We start from the raw sequence: 19,840 nt of genomic DNA, 5'->3' as shown, positions 1-19,840 counted from the left end.
ATACTCCATTACAGCTTGTGCAAGGTATTTTAATACTCCATTACAGCTTGTGCAAGGTATTTTAATACTCTGTTACAGCTTGTGCAAGGTATTTTAATACTCTGTTACAGCTTGTGCAAGGTATTTTAATACTCCGTTACCGCTTGTGCAAGGTATTTTAATACTCCATTACAGCTTGTGCAAGGTATTTTAATACTCCATTACAGCTTGTACAAGGTATTTTAAAATTCCGTTACAGCTTGTGCAAGGTAATTTAATACTCCATTACAGCTTGTACAAGGTATTTTAATACTCCGTTACAGCTTGTGCAAGGTATTTTAATACTCCGTTACAGCTTGTGCAAGGTATTTTGATACTCCATTACAGCTTGTGCAAGGTATTTTAAAATTGATACTCTATGTTACAGATTGTGCGCGGTACTTTAATACTCCACGTTTACAGATTGTGGAAGTTATTGTAATATTCTGTTATAGTTTGTGGACGGTAATTTAATACTCTGTTACAATTTGTGCAGGCTATTTCAACATTATAGGGAGAAATTTTAGTGCACAGGTAGTGCGTTAAATGGGAGTTCAACTTTATGCCGCTTTTTACAACCTACAGGAACACACTACTTTACTCAGTGCGCCTCCTGGAAGCTCAGCTGGATTAGTTGGGTTTAAAGCTAGTGGGGAAAGTACCTGCGAGGTTGCTGTTGAACCAGCTAAAGAGTCACCTAACTGGTATAAAGAGTGGTCTATGGGCCAGCGTAGCTGGGGAGTGCGCAATTTCTGTGAGGAGCGGTTGGAGAACAAAGCATAAAGAAATATTTGTGGATCAAGATCTGCAGATCATAGTAGACGCTAACAAGGGCATTGCAGAGTGCTGCCTAAGGAGTGGAGGGGCAAGCCACCAGTGCCCAGAGGGACACCATCACGTGGGAGGTCACATACCAGGAGGTGCTGGAGGAACACCTGAAAGAAAGTGTCGGACTCGGAAGAACAGCGTCAAACTTAGAGACAAGAACGAACGTGAACAAATGTTGCCTGTGGTGGCTGCCATATAATGGAAGTAGACACTGACGCCAATCAAAGTAAATACAGATCTCAGAAGAGTTTGCTTGACTGCGTTGGAATACTTACCCCGAAATGGTCCAGTAACCTGCTGAAAGTAGAACACAAGTAAACATAAAAATAAACGTACTTGTTAACTAGCACAACAGGACCACAAAAAAGGAGAAACAGGAATGATGCAGCTGAGAAAGATTGAACACTATCATTACTCACGCTCGAAGTTAACAATTAGAGTACACTCAGTCAGCTCGCATACTTTCTGTAGATAAGGTGCCTCCTGTTCAGGTAAGCCATCTATCCCTAAAGCCATAAAACTCTGCGGCTGCCTAAAATACACAGCACAAAATATTCACTCGTTGAATGTATCTTCATCTTTGTTTATCTTTCCTTTATAGAAAAAGGCCACTTTAGCAAAGGCACAGCAGGTCCAAGGCGTCATCCCTGTGCAAGATGCCAGCATGAAGGTCACTGGCTGGGAGGCTGTACCTGGTGTGGATGATAGGCAGGCTGGGGAAAAGGAATACGCTGCAGGTTTGTATAACTCTGATCACATACCTTCCCTGCACAAAATGGTTTATTTTTCAACAGATATAAAGCAGTAACTGCGCTGACATATCTAACTATTGACTTTTCATGTGCTCTTTCTGTTTCTTGTTGCAGATATGAGAGGAGCATATTAAGCGGTGACCTTAATATGCCAGGACTATGGGCCTTCTCAGCATCAAGCCTCGCCGCAGCACTTAGTCTCATCACCACTTGAAGCAGGCAACAACCCAGAGACAGGCACTCTGTCGGGTTTCACAGATTATGGGGAGGAATCACAGGGTGAGTCAACTCGCAAGAGGGGTAAGTTTTTGTCCTCACCCCCGCATGGCGGTAACCTGGCGGAGTGGATCGCCCACCCATTGTAGAACTCACACCATTTCCATACCATTGATTACAATGGAGTGATAATTGGACGGGTTCTATAATGGGAGGGTGATCCACTCCACCAGAATTGTTCCATGCCGTGAAGATGAAAATTTACCCCATCGTTTGCAGGACGGAGAGGGAGAGGCCGAGCAGAAGGATAACATCATCCTGGGCGCTCTTGTGTTGCGTCTTGATTCTAAATCTCAGAAAGTTCCCAGACCACCAATGAACAGCACCAGAAGGGGAGATCTAAGACATACAGGCAGCAAGCACGGTTGGAGCATCTCTCCAGACTGGTCCCACTAATGAGCACTCAGTTCCACGCTCTGCACTCTGATAACAGCTAGCTTCAGTGCGCTTGGAGACAGACTCCAGGGAACTATGAATGAGGGATTCAGAGGCCTTGTTGGAGTGCAATGTCTGGGGCAGACTGGCTCCCCCAAAATGGCGTAGGAATCTTCGGGATTCTCACGGAAAAAGCGGGGGTCCAATAATACAACGCTATGGAACCATTCGCAGGGGTGCTCGGGATTCTCCAGATTCCCACATGGGCAGTCCACCCTTGTATGGTTGAACAGAGTAATGCCTCACATAAGGACTCGCCTTCCAGTAGGGGCATGGTGCCAAAAGCACAGGAACAGGTAGGCAATTCTCAAATCTCCACCAGCCCCTTGCCTACAGCTGCCTCTAGACAAGTAGCAAGAGAAGCAAACATACCCTGCAGCCGGTTCAGGGCAGGCTATTCCTGATATATAGGCAGGACCATCTGGGTCTCTTACATGTTGAAATGACCAGTTGGATCACAAACAGGACCACAGCACAACTCTCAGGAAGTGTCCACACCTATTCCTTCCAGCAGCACGTCACTTAGGAACATGTGGCTCATTTGGTAGCACGCTCATCTCTGAGTCAGAAGGTTGTGGATTCAAGCCCCACTCTGGGATATGAGTCCATAATCCAGGCTGACGCATCAATGCAGTACTGAGGGGGTGCTGCATTGTTGGACGTGCTGGCTCTCAGCTGAGACATTAAGCTACAGTCCCATCTGCCTGTTCAGGTGGATGTAAAAGATCCCATGACACTACTCAAAGAACTGCAGGGAGGTGTCCTGGCCCAACATTTATTTCTCAAGCAACACCACCAAAACAGATGAACTGGTCGTCTGTTCATTTTCTGTTTGTGGGACCTTGCTGTGTGCAAATTCTCGCGAGCAATTAGGGATGGGCAATAAATGCTGGCCTCGCCAGCGACGCCCACATCCCGTGAACGAATAAAAAAAAATTTTAAAAATTGGCCGCCGCATTACCTCATTACAACAGTGAATACTCTTCAAAAGTAACCAATGAAACACTTTGGGACATCTGGAGGATATAATAAGGTAATATATAAATGGAAGTTCTTTCTTTAGTAAAGTAGATATAGCACCACACAGCACTACATCACAATAAACACCCCATACCTTCACTGTTACTTTCAATAAAGACATGACACATCACCTTCGACTTTACTGTTATCATTTACCTTCAAATTTAATAAACTATCCTGCTGAGGTTATTTATATTTTTAAAATTCATCCACTCAAACATAAAGGCAGGCCTCATGGAAAAAAACTGTTCGGTCAGAAACTGCCGACCTGTTCTGCTCGTTGCAGTGGCTGCTGAGCTTCTCCTGCCTCCTCGTCCTCGTGTGCCATGACTTGTGTCTTCTCGACCTCCACAACTTGATGTATGTCTCTTTCCTCGTGCAACACGCAGCGCGCCATGACCGCTTCTCTCCAGGGCGTATTGTAAGACACCCTGGTGCCATCCACATATTGAAACTGTTGTTGGACGAGTCTGCCTGATGATACTTCTTGGATGTGTTTTTTTTGTCGGATGTTCCCCGCTGGAAGGTAGGGAGAGTATCGTGAGTCCGTCGAAAAGTCACGAGCCACTTTGTAAACAGATGAATATCTGTGTTCTTCGCCTAGAGTGAGTGGGGAACACGTGATTCCTCAAGATACGGGTGTCGAGGTCTCTCTGGAAACCGTACATTCACGTGCATAACGATTTGGTGCTGGCCACAGACGGTTTGAACATTCATCAGGTGGTATCCTTCTCTGCTGCTGATACCAAACCATGTTGAATGGCCACTTGGGTATGGTTCAGGACGTCCTGTCCTGCCCTGCCTTTCAAAAAGCCCTCTCAGCCTCTCTCATTGCTGCTGCATGCTGGTGCAGATTTTAACGTGGAAATAGGGTACTGCAGTGATGCACCACATCCTGACTAATCCTTACCATATCCCTTGCCTTTTGCCCAGAAAGAAACCGTCACCAAAAAAAAGTTGAGTGCTTTCATCACTGCCAATGGTGTTGATGTTTTTTGGCTGGAGACCTGGTTCCAGGAGATGTCACATTGTACCTGCCTCAGTGAGGTGTTGGCTCCTCACACATTCCTCCTCGGTGAACTCGAGGTATTTCTGTTGCTAACGCTGCTGCATAGTTAGCAACAGAATCTTGGTGGTCCTACTCCAATGGGCGTACTCCTCTCCGTCTCCCCTCTGCTGATCCTTCTCTTCCTCCTCCTCTGAAACATCGAGTGAAATAATTCTTGCTGAACCACTCAGGCCTCTGTGTGGGCTGAAATGGCTGACCTGCTCTTTACAACAGGATAGACTTTATCAATTAGTGCTCTGGGCACAGAGCTTCACATTATAGCAGCAACTATCAGGATTCAGCCACAACGTTCAACATACCTCGCATGAAATCAATGGAACGATAATCATGCGGGACATGCTAACTTCCACAGTCGAATTGCTGACAGATGCAAAGTATTCTTAATGAATACTTTGCATCTGTCTTCACAAAGGAAAGGGATGATGCAGGGATTGAAGTTGAGGAGGAGTGTGAAATATTGGATGGAATAAACATAGTGAGAGAGGACGTATTGAGGGGATTAGCATCTTTGAAAGTGGAGAAATCACCAGGGCCGGATGAAATGTATCCCAGGCTGTTAAAAGAAGCCAGGGAGGAAATAGCGGAGGCTTTAACAATCATTTTCCAAACTTCACTGGATACAGGCGTAGTGCCGGAGGATTGGAGGGCTGCTAACATTGTACCGTTGTTTAAAAAGGGAGTGAAGGATAGACAGAGTAATTACAGGCCAGTCAGTCTAACCTCGGTGGTGGGCAAATTATTGGAATCAATTCTGAGGGTCAGGATAAACTGTCACTTTGAAAGGCACAGACTAATCAAGGACAGTCAGCACGGATTTGTTAAGGGGAGGTCGTGTCTGACTAACTTGATTGAATTTTTCGAGGAGGTGACAAGGAGGATCGATGAGGGTAGTGCAATTGATGTAGTCCACATGGATTTTAGCAAGGCTTTTGACAAGGTCCCACATGGCAGAGTAGTCAAAAAAGTACAAGCCCATGTGATCCAAGGGAATGTGGCAAATTGGATCCAAAATTGGCTCAGTGGCAGGAAGCAAAGGGTAATGGTCGACTGTGTTTTTGTCACTGAAAGACTGTTTCCAGGGGGTGCCGCAGGGCTCGGTACTCGGTCCTTTGCTTTTTGTGATATGCATTAATGATTTGGACGTAAACGTATGGGGCATGATTAAGAAATTTACGGATGACACAAAGATAGGCCGTGTGGTTGATAGTGAGGAGAAAAGCTGTAGACTGCAGGAAGATATCAATGGACTGGTCAGATGGGCAGAAAAGTAACAAATGGAGTTCAATCCGGAAAAGTGTGAGGTAATGCATTTGGGGAGAGCAAACAAGGCAAGGGAATACACAATAAATCGGAGGATACTGAGAGGTGTAGAGGAAGTGAGGGACCTTGGAGTGCATGTCCACAGATCCCTGAAGGTAGCAGGTCAGGTAGATAAGATGGTTAAGAAGGCATATGGAATGCTTTCCTTTATTAGCCGAGGCATAGAATATAAAAGCAGGGATGTTATGCTGGAACTGTATAAAACACTAGTTAGGCCACAGCTTGAGTACTGCGCACAGTTCTGGTCACCACATTACAGGAAGGATGTAATTGTACTAAAGAGGGTGCAGAGGAGATTTACGAGGATGTTGCCAGGACTGGAAAATTTTAGCTATGAGGAAAGATTGGATAGGCTGGGGTTGTTTTCCTTGGAACAGAGGAGGCTGAGGGGTGATTTAATTGAGGTGTACAAAATTATGAGGGGCCTAGATAGAGTGAATAGGAAGGACCTATTTCCCTTAGCGGAGAGGTCAATAACCAGGGGGCATAGATTTAAAGTAATTGGTAGAAGGATTAGAGCGGAAATGAGGAACATTTTTTTCAGCCAGAGAGTGGAACTCACTGCCCGAGAGGGTGGTAGAGGCAGAAACCCTCAACTCATTTAAAAAAATACCTGGATGTACACCTGAAGAGCCATGACCTGTAGGCCCATGGATCAAATACGGGAAAGTAGGATTAGGGTTGGGTGGCTCGTTTCTCAGCCGGCGCGGACACGATGGGCCGAATGGCCTCCTTCTGAGCCATAAATTTTCTATGATTCTATATGGACCCCTGTCGCACAAAGCGCTGTACTGGGAGTGCCTCTTACTCTGTTGCAGACCTTTGCAGGTTCCCTTGGCTGCTTTAACACTATCGATGTAGTGATGTTATTAGCACAGTGTTGGCTGGCTGGAAAACACACATATTTGCATCTTTGCTTTAAATTGGTGCTTAACAAACTCCAATCCTGGGAGGAATTTTGGAAGCATGGGTTGCCGTTTTCATATCTTCACACTCTTCACTTGGAGAATAGTGCAAAGATTTGCAGGTTGCAATATGAACACTCCTTCCATGGCCATAACCATCTTTATACCAGACGATAGGGTGGTTCATTCCACAAGGCAGGAGGGTATTGTGAGCTCCCACAACCCACATGATGAGGGGAAGCTACCCATACCCACTGTCGTGGTTATCCTACTGGGCATCAACTCAGACCTCAGATCAGAGCTCAGGTCTCCACTCACCAGGACTGTCTGGAGTGGGGTTTGAACGCTGTCACCTTCTGGTTTAAAGGCAGGAATGCTATCATTAAGCCAAAGGCTCACTCCAGTAGCCTGAGTAAAATGCAGTAATGTTCCATTAATGCTAACGCACCAAACTAGTATACTTTTAACACATAAGGTGTGCATTAACCACAATGCACAAAGTAATTTCACCCCATTGTTTTGAATTCCATTATTTAGAATTTACAGCACAGAAACAGGCCATTCGGCCCAACTGGTCTATGCCAGTGCTTATGTTCCACACGAACCTCCTCCCTCCCCTCTTCATCTAACCCTATCAGCATAATCTTCTATTCCTTTCTCCCTCATGTTTATCTAGCATTTCCTTATTCACATTAACTACTCCTGGTGGTAGCAAGTTCCACATTCTAACCACTCTCTGGGTAATGAAGTTCTTTCTGAATTCCCTATTGGATTTATTAGTGACTATCTTATATTTATGGCCTCTAGTTTTGGACAAGTGGAATCATCTTCTCTGTGTCTACCGTATCAAACCCCTTCATAATCTTAAAGACCTCTATCAAGTCACCCTCTAGAGAAAAGAGCCCAGCCTGTCCAGTCTTTTATTGTTAAAATGTAACTCACAAAATTCAATTAAGCCCAAAGCCCTTTTAAAGACTTTTATTTATGGAATACATGATGGTCTTCTTTTCCTGCATTGTGGAAGAGATTACTAGATGTTCATTTTCAATTCTTTTTCAATCAACCATAGTCATCCATTGCCCCCTGCTGTTCCTTTTCCATCACATATGATGCCTTTTTCCAAGCAAGATGAATGACTGATGTGACAGCTATTGGCTCTTTTCACCAACTTGAGACTGGGTTCCTTTGAGGTTCGCCATCTGATCATCTGCTTTAAGAGGCTTATTATATCAAATCCCCTTTCAGACCTTTAATCCTGATTTTCATAAACTCACACAGGCTCTCTCTGAGCCTATGACAGTTATAGACTTCATACTTCCCTTATGACAGACAGCTGTGTTATTTGCCATGGCTTTTGCTGAAAGACAACATGAGTTGTGTAAATTTAGTGACTGAATTCCTATACTGCAAATGGCATAATCCTCAGCTCAAAGGGGAAATTTTCCAGTCTCCATCGCTGCTGATAGCAGAGAGCAGAATAAGCACCGGGGAGAATCGGAAAGTCTGATCAATCTTGCCAAATCTCCGTCCATTCTGCCCTGAGCATGAATGTTCAATCGGGCCTGTGCTCTTCCTGAAAACTGGTGAGAGTTTTATTTTCATAATAATATTAGCATTATTATCATGACATTAATTTCATACTATTATTACCATAATAATGTATTGAAATAAGATGCTTATGAGGATGTGAGCAATTTTCCAAGATTCCTGTCAGGAATGCACAGTTCTTTTCAGTCAGCTGGAATAAAACAGGCTATGGGGACTTTCTGGACTGAAAGCTTTTAAAGAAAAGTCTGGTGTTTTATGTTGAACAATATCTGAACATGCAATTCATCTTTAGGTTTCTGCTAAACATTATTTTCAGAACTACTTTTTAACTAGCTTTTTTTTTGCCCAAAAGTTTTGGCTGCCCCATTTTGAAGTACTACCATTATAATTTTGAAGATGGGCATTCCATTGGGGATTTCTCTCTTTTTGTCTTTTTTGGAGGATGAGGAAAAGGATGAAATAAAGGGTGCGAAGCAGGTTAGATTGTATCACTCATGAAGCTGTATCTTCTGGGAGAGTCACAGCGGGAGGATATTCACCAGGGAGGCAGTTGTCAGAGTTTTGCCACCTCCTGGAATTTGACTTCTAGCCAGCCCCCACCACAGGGCCAGTCTTGAAATGGATTCACCTCATTCCAATCTGCCGTCAGCAACATCAGTCAGTCTTAGGGTGAGTCAAATCACACGGGTACGGTTTTGTCCTCACCGCACGGCAGTAAACTGGCGGAGCGGATCGCCCGGCTGTTGTGGAACCCACACCATTTCCATACCATTGATAATTTACCCCGTCACGTGCAGGGCAGAGAGGGAGAGGCTGAAGACGTGATCTTTGCTGCTGAGCAGAAGGATATCATCTTAGGCACTCTTGAGTTACGTCTTGATTCTAGATCTCAGAAAGTTCCCAGATCACCATTGAGCAGGATCAGAAGGGGAGATCTTAAGACCATACAGGCAGCAAGCACATTTGGAGCATCTCTCCAGAATGGTCCCACAAATGAGCATTCAGTTCCACGACATTCAGGAGCACTCCTGCTCCTGCTGGCCCCAACAAAAAAAATTAAACGTTTCCTGGGCCATTTTCAATCAGGCAACATTTTACAATACATCCTATCCAGGGTCTCCAAAGTCCTCGTGGTCTTTTAAGGACCACTGGTTAGGCCACTAAACTCTTGGTGCAGATGGTTGGAGCATACCTCAAAATTGCAGTTGGGCTCCTATTTATATCATTGAGCTCTGATTTGCACGGGACACGCTTCCACCTGAAGCAAGTAGGCACTCCGACCACTGATCTCAGGATCCTTCCCAAGATAGGGGACAACCGGAGTGCCAGTGTAAATGGGGTAGTAAGCCATCCAGCGCCATTTTCAGGCTGCTACGGCCTCATTTACGCAGGAGGAGGGAATTAAAATCGGCCCTGTGTCTTCATTTTAAGGCAATCCACTGTCCCAGGATTATTTGAAGGAAAACGTAAATTACAAGGATGGCCATTAGGGGACCCAGGGGTACCCTCTTCACCCCTGGCTTATGACACATTTGAGACAACCTCAAGCAGCAGCTGAGCACAGGGAGGCTCATGAAACCACCAGGATTATTATCAAACACATCATAGGTATCTTGAAGCAGCATTTCAGATGTCCGGACAAATCAGGCGACATTTTACTTTACATCCTATCCAGGGTCTCCAAGATCCTCATGGTCTTTTGTATGATGTACAATTGTACTATCCAAAGAGTTATAAGCATGGAGTAGATAGAGGAGGAAGTCATCAACCCACAGCCAAAAACAGAGCAGAGATGCCTGCTGAGACATCATTGTGGGCTACACGAACCGCACGGCAAGCTCTCATTGATCGAAGCATCACCTCAGTGCCCATCCCCCAAATACATGAACAGTACCCAGGGTTTCTTGCATTTTGGGTGTTTGAGAACCTAATCTGCTTCTGCTTCTAGGTGCTCCCTATTGCTACAATAGGTAAGGTAGCTGGGTGTCGATGGGACCCTGTTGGGGCCTCCGTCTCCTTGTGCTGGATCGTGAGAGGCTCCTGCATATGGCGTGCTTTCTACTACGTGTGCTGTCATTTGAGCCAGGTCACTGGAGAGGCCTGATGGGACATTGCCCTGAGAATCACCAGCCTCATCCTTGCCAGGTTCAGCCATGCTCTTGTTAAGGGCCATTAATTCACTGATCTGTGTAGGAGAAGACCTCTGGGCAACAATGAAGGCAGTCAAGCTCTGTATAATGGCTGTATAATGGTTCTCTCCATTCAAATCCCCAAGCATATTGAAACCAGACAAAACAGCTTCTTGGAGACTGGAACTCAAGGCCTATATAGCAGTAGTTTAAGCTTTCATAAGGGGGACCCTGATTGGACTTAGGAGGTCTGTCATTAGGGGCTACAGCACAGATGCCCCTGGATTTGCCATTTCCTCCACGCTAGACTGCAGTTTCAACAAGCATTCATTGACAGGTGGACAGATGTGGCTGCTGGACTCCTCCAAACTTGTCCTCAGACCTTGTAGCGTGCTTGTGGCATTCGGTAAAGACTATAGCAAATATTGGTGCTGAGATAGCATCCTGCTTTCAATGTAGGCTCTATGAGTCGACGAATGAGTCTCAGTTGTTTTGGGTGCTCTAATGGGAGAAGAGCCAAACCCTGGAGACACATATATAGCGGCACATATCTTACTGGAAGCCAGATGAGGCAGATAGATGAGTTCTCTTGCCTGCTGGGTGTTTGGCAGCCAGACCTCGCAAACCACAGCTTCAAATTCATTCAAACATACCTGGCAGACATGAGGCTCTCTAGAACTGTGAGAGCGGAATCTATATTCGATACCGGACGGACAGTGACATCTTATACCTGATTGACTGCAAGCTAAAACAAAAGTAATGTAGATAGCCATTCGCGACATGCTCTTTGCTGATGACTACATGTTTGTTACCCGCCCACACTCTCACGTTTGCATTCGCAACCATCTTCAGCCAGAAGTACCGAGTAAAGGTTCCTTCTCGGCCTCCTCCCGAGGTCCCCAGCATCTCAGATCATTGTCTTCAGCCAATTCGATTCACTCCACTTGTTATCAGGAAATGGCTGAGTGCACTGGATACAGCAAAGGCTACCCATACTACACATCCCGGGTGTAGTGCTGAAGACTTGTGCTCCAGAACTAGCGGTGCCTCTAGCCAAGATGTTCCAGTACAGCTACAACACTGGCATCTACCCGACAAAGTGGAAAATTGCCCAGGTATGTCCTATCCAAAAAGAGCAGGACAAATCCAATCCGGCCAATTGCCGCTCATCAGTCTACTCTCAATCATCAGCAAAGTGATGGAAGGTGTCATCGACAGTGCTATCAAGCGGCACTTAGCAATAACCTGCTCTCCGATGCTCAGTTTGGGTTCTGCCAGGACCACTCGGCTCCAGACCTCATTACAGCCTTGGTCCAAACATGGAAAAAAGAAATGAATTCCAGAGGTGAGGTGAGAGTGACTGCCCTTGACATCAAGGCAGCATTTGACCGAGTGTGGCACCAAGGAGCCCTAGTAAAATTGAAGTCAATGGGAATCAGGGGGAAAATTCTCCAATGGCTGGAGTCATATCTAGCATAAAGGAAGATGGTAGTGGTAGTTGCAGGCCAGTCATCTCAGCCCCAGGACATTGCTGCAGGAGTTCCTCAGCGCAGTGTCCTAGGCCCAACTATCTTCAACTGCTTCATCAATGACCTTCCCTCCATCATAAGGTCAGAAATGGGGATGTTCGCTGATGATTGCAGAATGTTCAGTTCCATTTGCAACCCCTCAGATAATGAAGCAGTCCGAGCCTGCATGCAGCAAGACCTGGACAACATCCAGGTTTGGGCTGATAAGTGGCAAGTAACATTTGTGCCATCCAAGTGCCAGGTAATGACCACCTCCAACAAGAGAGAGTCTAACCACCTCCACTTGATATTCAATAGCATTACCATTGCCGAGACCCCCACCAACATTCTGGGGGTCACCATTGACCAGAAACTCAACTGGACCAGCCACATAAATGCCGTGGCTACAAGAGCAGGTCAAAGACTGGGTAAAATGCGACGTGTGGCTCACCTCCTGACTTCCTAAAGCCTTTCCACCATCTACAAGGCACAAGTCAGGAGTGTGATGGAATACTCTCCACTTGCCTGGATGAATGCAGCTCCAACAACACTCAAGAAGCTCGACACCATCCAGGACAAAGCAGCCCGCTTGATTGTCACCCCATCCACCACCCTAAACATTCACTCCCTTCACCAACGGCAGTGTGTACCATCCACAGGATGCATTGCAGCAACTCACTATGGCTTCTTTGACAGCACCTCCCAAACCCATGACCTCTACCACCCAGAAGTACAAGAGCAGCAGGCACATGGGAACAACACCACCTGCACGTTCCCCTCCACATCACACACCATCCCGACTCGGACATATATCGCCAATCCTTCATCATCGCTGGGTCAAAATCCCGTAACTCCCTATCTAACAGCACTGTGGGAGCACCTTCAGTACATGGACTGCAGCGGTTTAAGAAGGCAGCTCACCACCACCTTCTCAAGGACAACTAGGGATGGGCAATAAATGCTAGCCTTGCCAGCAATGCCCATATCTCAAGATTGAATTTTTTTTTAAACTCTGGAGGAAATCAAGCTGCTTTCCGATTGCTTTAGTGTTTTGGCCTTACAGTCAACTTAAAAAGACTGAAGTGATGGTTTAGCCAGTACCTGGTCATCCAGTCGCACCCCATGTGGTTGCATTCAATAATGTATCACTTAAGGTCACGGACAAATTCTGCTACCTCGGTAACGTTCTTTCGCATAACACCATGCTCACCGACCAGATTGGCAGGGCCAGCTCCCCCTTTGGCATACACCAGCGGAGACTCTGGCGGGCACAAGGGATTCGTCTGCCAACTAAAGTCGCTATATACCAAGCTGTTGTCCTCACCACACCTACTACATGGATCAGAGTCGTGGGTCTGCTACCGGCATCACATCAATAACTTGACCATTTCCACTTGCGCTGTCTACAGTGTATCGCTGGCATCAAGTGGCAAGACCAGGTGCCTAACACTGATGTCCGCAAGTGCTGCAATATAACAGGAATTGAGACCACAATCAAAAAAGGTCCAGTTGCATTGGTCTGGGCACGTCCGAAAGCTTAATTATAGAATTCCCAAAGCCGTCTACAGTGAGCTGCAGTCGGGATATCACAACAGAGATGGGCAGATGGAATGTCATAAAGAAAAGACTAAAAGCTACCTTAAAATCTTGCAGTATTACCTCGACACCTGGGAAGACACAGCCACTGACAGAGCATGATGGTGCAATGTTTACATATTTGGTGTAGCACAGTGCTGGTTAGCCTTACCTTGTGGACTTCTTCATCTGCGTCCACGTCCACTGACAGCCAGTATCTGACCAGCAGCTTGCAAGTTTCTTCTGAGGAGGTGCCCTCGGATATCAAAGAAGTTACTTCCAAAAGGATCTTCAAACATGCACCTGAAAATATGGCCAAGATAATCTTTTAATCATCACACCTTCCAAAGCTAACTACATTGGGAGAGATTCCCACTTAATATCATCTATAGTGAGTGAAGAATGATTGCTCACTTTTCTGTGTAGCTGTCAACAATCTTTGAAATCCCACCCTCTCTCCCTCTGTGTGTGTGTGTGTGACTCTCTCTCTCTCGGTTTCCATTTTTGAGTGAAATAATCTAGGCTTGGTTCATCTCATCCGATACGTGACTTTCTACAATTTCTTTTCAAACAGTATTGATCTGTTATATCTAATTAAACACTGATCTTTGGGCAAATGGGAATTTTCTTTGTTAATTCGATGCTAGGCACCTCATGCAGTCGAAAGGATTGAAGTCGGCCACCTGGGGATTTCTTTATTTTGTGGAGGAAGGGAAGGTCGTGTAACTAAAAGCATCTTTCAGCGACGGTCATTTCAGAGTTTTTGCCCAGCTGATTTGGCTAATATACAAGGGCCTGTAGGATAAATTTTCTGAGACCCAGCACCACCAGTAGGGCCTCCCTAGCAGTCAGCGTGTGTGAAGCCCCTGATTTTCCATCCATTGATTTCAACGGACGGAGGATTGGGGGCAGTTTTGCAATTGTGCTAGCTGCGTGTCTACCCACTGGCAGCTCGGGGAGTCTCATAAAATTTACCCCATGGAGTACATCAAAGAACAAGTACACATCGTTAGCAGATTAATCTACAGCTCGTGTTCGAGCTCGTGGACTCGAGAAGTGGAAGTACAATTTCAAAATTTGCGGACAATACCAAATTGGGGGGGTATAGTCAATACTGAGGAAGAATGCGACAAAATATAAGATATTAATAAACTTGCAGAATGGACGTGTAATTATAAAATGAATTTCAATATGGATAAGTGTGAGGTGGTGCATTTTGGGAGGAAGAATAAGGAGGCCACATACTGCTTGAATAATAAGAATCTAAACAGGGTCGAGGAACAAAGAGATCTAGGGGTACACGTTCACAAATCACTAAAAGTAGCGACGGAGGTAAATAAGGCCATAAAAATGCAAACAAAGCACTGGGGTTCATTTCTAGAGGGATAGAATTGAAAAGCAGAGAAGTTATGTTAAACTTATATAGAACCTTGGTTAGACCACACTTGGAGTACTGTATACAATTCTCGTCTCCATATTATAAAAAGGATTAGAGGCACTGGAGAAAGTGCAAAATAGATTCACAAGAATGATACCAGAACTGAGAGGTTATACTGATCAGGAAAGATTGAACAGGCTGAGCGCTCGTTTCTCTAGAAAAGAGAAGGCTGAGGACCGACTTGATGGAGGTCATGAAAGGGTTTGATAGGGTAGACGTGGAGAAGATGTTTCCACTTGTGTGGAGTCCAAAACTAGGGGTCATAAATATAAAATAGTCGCTAATAAATCCAATAAGGAATTCAAGAGAAACTTCATTATCCAAAGAGTGGTAAGAATGTGGAACTCACTATCACAAGGAGTAGTTGATGCAAATAGCATAGATATATTTAAGAGGAAGCTAGATAAGCACACGAGGGAGAAAGGAATAGAAGGGTATGCTGATAGGGTTAGATGAAGAGGGGTGGGAGGAGGCTTGTGTGGAGTATAAATGCTGGCATAGACCAGTTGGGCCGAATGGCCTGTGTCTGTACTGTCGACTCTATGTAATTCTATGTAATACATCACAGTACTGAGTGCTCCAAGATCATGTATGATAAGAAGAACAACTTACATTTATATAGCACCTCTCACGACTTCAGGATGTCCCAAAGCGCTTTACAGCCAATGAAGTACTTTTGAAGTGTAGCCACTGTTGTAATGTAGGAAACGTGGCAGCCAATTTGCGCACAGCAAGCTCCCACGAATAGCAATGTGATACTGACCAGATAATCTATGGTGTTGGTTGAGGGATGAATATTGGCCAGGACACCAGGGAGAAACTTCCTTGCTCTTCTTCGAAATAGTGCCGTGGGATCTTTTACGTCAACCTGAGAGGCAGACGGGGCCTCAGTTTAACATCTCATCCAAAAGACAGCACCTCCAACAATGCAGCACTCCCTCAGTATTGCGCTGGGAGCGTCAGCCTAGATGTTCTGCTCAAGTCTCTGGAGTGTGACTTGAACCCACAACTTCAAAGGCAAGAGTGCTACCCACAGAGCCACAGCCACAGACAAACATGAGTGCATGTTGGGGAAGGCTACGTTAGTAGCCTTAGTGCACTTTTAATGGATACGATCGTGCAGTGCTTATGTTACTGGACCTGGCCTAATGATCCAGAGAATGGGAGTTCAAATCCCACCATGGCAGTTTGAGAATTTGAATTCAGTTTTAAATAAAAAACTGGTATCAGTAAAAACTGATCATGGAGCTATTGGATTGTCGTAAAAACCCAACTGGTTTACCAAACTCCTACTAGGAAGGAAATATGCCGTCCTTACCCAGTCTGGCCCATATGTGACTTCAGTCCCACACCAACGCGTTTGACTCTTAACTCCCCACTGAAGTGGCCTAGCAAGCTATTCAACCGCTAAGTAGGCCCTCAACCTCAGGGCATCTAGGGATGGGCAAGAAAGGCCGGCCTTGCCAACGACACCCGCATCCACAATATCAATTTTTTTAAAGTTACACACCGAAGATCGGCTGAAACCTTGAGAAAATAACAGTAGAAGCAGCCACATTTTTCGGTCTTCATGCCGAAGCCACAGCAGAAGATTGGGAGAGCCTCCACTGAAATCCTACCCCCCACCTGCTGCAGTTAAACAGAGACTGGTGTCGCAAGTCATGTCACTTGCCTCTCTTGGCACCCAACAGAAAATAAAGACGCCATCCTCTGCTTTCTTTTTAAGTCAGTGTAACTGTGCACTCCGAGCCCTTCATTTTCCGTCCATAGCTGCTCTCCCGCCAGGCCCTCCCTGCGAGCGCTGCTCCTTGCTGGGGGCGCTGGACCAGAGAATCAATCCCACAGGGTCCATCCTGCAGTATAACTGGGGTCAGGTAACACAGCTCCAGGGATCGAGGAGGCAGGGCCACTGGTTTTCAGTGACTGAATAAGTCAAGTTCTGTTTTTGTTACTAGGAATTCTCGGAATATTTCCCTGTATTTTGAGGGATGATATTCCACGATTCTAACTGTTCAGAATTCGGGACACTGGTTTATGGTAACCGAAGAATTCAAGTTCCATTTTTATTATGTGGGATTGTGGTATATCTACTATTGTTTTGTGGATTGCTACCTGCGATTGCCTCCATTTTTCGTTGAAACCGTCAACCAGTGGCTTCAGCAGTAGGGCCATGGGATTACCGTATTAGGGCCATGGGATTACCGTATTAGGGCCATGGGATTTACATATTAGGGCCATGGGATTACCATATTAGGGCCATGGGATTACCGTATTAGGGCCATGGGATTACCGTATTAGGGCCATGGGATTACCGTATTAGGGCCATGGGATTTACATATTAGGGCCATGGGATTACCATATTAGGGCCATGGGATTACCATATTAGGGTCATTCCTGTCTGGCGCAAAAATAAAACAGGAAAGGTTGCTCAACCGTGGTTTACAAAAGAAATTAGGGATAGTATTAGATCCAAAAAGGAGGCATATAAAATTGCCAGAAAAAGCAGCAAGCCTGAGGATTGGGAGCTGTTTAGAATTCAGCAAAGGAGGACAAAGTGATTGATTAAGAGGGGAAAAATAGAGTATGAGAGTAAACTAGCAGGAAACATAAAAACTGACTGTAAAAACTTCTATAAATATGTCAAGAGAAAAGATTAGTGAATGTAGATCCCTTACAGTCAGAAATGGGGCAATTTATAATGAGGAACAAAGAAATGGCAGAACAATTAAACACATACTTTGGTTCTGTCTTCACAAAGGAGGACACAGATAACCTCCCAGAAATGTCAGGGAACCAAGGGTCTAGTGAGAGGGAGGAACTGAAGGAAACCAGTATTAGTAAAAAAAAATAGTGCTAGGGAAATTAATGGGGCTAAAGGCTGACAAATCCCCAGGGCCTGATAATCTACATCCCAGAGTACCAAAAGAAGTGGCCCTGGAAATAGTGGATGCATTAGTGATCATCTTCCAAAATTCTATTGACTCTGGAACAGTTCCTACAGATTGGAGGGTGGCAAATGTAACCCCACTATTTAAAAAAGGAGGGAGAGAAAAAACAGGGAATTACAGACCAGTTAGTCTAACATCAGTAGCGGGGAAAATGCTAGAGTATATTATAAAAGATGTGTTAACAGAACACTTGGAGGGCATTAACAGGATTGGACAAAGTCAGCATGGGTTTATGAAAGGGAAATCATGCTTAACAAATCTACTGGAGTTTTTTGAGGATGTAACTAATAGATTAGATAGGGGAGAACCAGTGGATGTGGTGTATTTGGATTTATAGAAGGCTTTTGATAAGGTCCCACACAAGAGGTTAGTGTGCAAAATTAAAGCACATTGGATTGGGGGGAATACACTGGCATGGATTGAGAATTGGTTGACAGACAGGAAACAGAGAGTAGGAATAAACGGATCTTTTTCCGGGTGGCAGGCAGTGACTAGTGGGGTACCGCAGGGATCAGTGCTTGGGCCCCAGCTATTCACAATATATATCAATGATTTGGATGAGGGAACTAAATGTAACATTTCCAAGTTTGCAGACGACACAAAGCTGGGGTGGAATGTGAGCTGTGAGGAGGATGCAAAGAGGCTCCAATGTGATTTAGATATGTTGGGTGAGTGGGCAAGAACATGGCAGATGCAGTATAACGTGGATAAATGTGAGGTTATCCACTTTGGTTGTAAAAACAGAAAGGCAGATTATTATCTGAATGGTGATAGATTGGGAAAAGGGGAGGTGCAACGAGACATGGGTGTCCTTGTACACCAGTCGCTGAAAGCGAGCATTCAGGTGCAGCAAGCAGTTAGGAAGGCGAATGGTATGTTGGCCTTCATTGCAAGAGGATTTGACTACAGGAGCAGGGATGTCTTACTGCAGTTATACAGGGCCTTGGTGAGACCACATCTGGAGCATTGTGTGCAGTTTTGGTCTCCTTATCTGAGGAAGGATGTCCTTGCCATGGAGGGAGTGCAACAAAGGTTTACCAGACTGATTCCTGGGATGACAGGACTGACGTATGAGGAGAGATTGGGTCGACTAGGCCTATATTCACTAGAGTTTAGAAGAATGAGAGGTGATCTCAATGAAACATAAAAAATTCTAACAGGACTAGACAGACTAGATGCAGGCAGGATGTTCCCGATGGCTGGGAGTCCAGAACCAGGGATCACAGTCTCAGGATACGGGGTATGCCATTTAGAACCGAGATGAGGAGAAATTTCTTCACTCAGAGGGTGGTGAACCTGTGGAATTCTCTACCACAGAAGGCAGTGGAGGCCAAATCATTAGATGTATTCAAGAAGGAGATAGATATATTTCTTAATGCTAAAGGGATCAAGGGATATGGGGAAAAAGCAGGAACAGGGTACTGAGTTAGACGATTAGCCATGATCATTTTGAATGGCGGAGCAGGCCCGAAGGCCCGAATGGCCTACTCTTGCTCCTATTTTCTATGTTTCTATGAGATTACTGTATTAGGGCCATGAGATTAACATATTAGCCTCCTATTGGCCGATTATTGCAACACGGGCCCTGAAATTCTGCGAGGGTTCTACGGGTCTCCCATCGTATTGGCCGCTTTCATCCGTTTACCCCAACTTTCCCAGAGTTACGGTGAGATTTCAGGACTACACTATCTTTTTTGTTTACTGCTTGTTGTTCGTTTTATGCAACTGTTGCAATAGCACAGTGTAGCTCCTGGCCAGCCAGGCACAACATGGAAAACCTACCCGGATGGTGGCATAGATGGGTTGCTGCAGCAAAGATTGAATGAAACGTTATTTGCGTGTGGGTACGGTAACAAACTGGCCGCAGACAAGCACCACATTGAAACATTGGCTCTGAAATTGCTGGGGTCCCACTTTACTGACGCAAGTGCAGCAGAACGGGACTCCCTGTCCACCGAGATTAAGTCGGAGGCCCCATCCCAAATCCCGGGATGGGCTCAATTACATAACTGGGTTGGCCGCATTATGCCGGCAAAGGTGCTTCATTGGCGCTTGGACCGATCCATTTGCC

The 19,840-nt window shown here is 45.3% G+C and overlaps 1 protein-coding gene and 1 long non-coding RNA gene across 5 annotated transcripts in view; one reads left to right on the top strand and one right to left on the bottom strand.

The window, feature by feature from the left end:
• The window catches only part of LOC137321596 (uncharacterized), a 59,612-nt gene that overhangs the window by 2,270 nt on the left and 37,502 nt on the right, over positions 1 to 19,840 (bottom strand). The window contains exon 4 of the long non-coding RNA XR_010962865.1: positions 13,556 to 13,686. This is a non-coding gene — a long non-coding RNA (uncharacterized lncRNA). The remainder of the gene's footprint in view (positions 1 to 13,555; positions 13,687 to 19,840) is intronic.
• Positions 1 to 19,840, top strand: part of LOC137321595 (adhesion G protein-coupled receptor B3-like) — a 261,507-nt gene that overhangs the window by 235,663 nt on the left and 6,004 nt on the right. The window lies entirely within an intron of this gene.

Source organism: Heptranchias perlo, chromosome 5 (assembly GCF_035084215.1).
Source record: "Heptranchias perlo isolate sHepPer1 chromosome 5, sHepPer1.hap1, whole genome shotgun sequence".
Lineage (NCBI taxonomy): Eukaryota > Metazoa > Chordata > Chondrichthyes > Hexanchiformes > Hexanchidae > Heptranchias > Heptranchias perlo.
The sequence above is the reverse complement of the archived record's forward strand: the minus strand, read 5'-3'. Positions and strand labels throughout refer to the sequence as shown.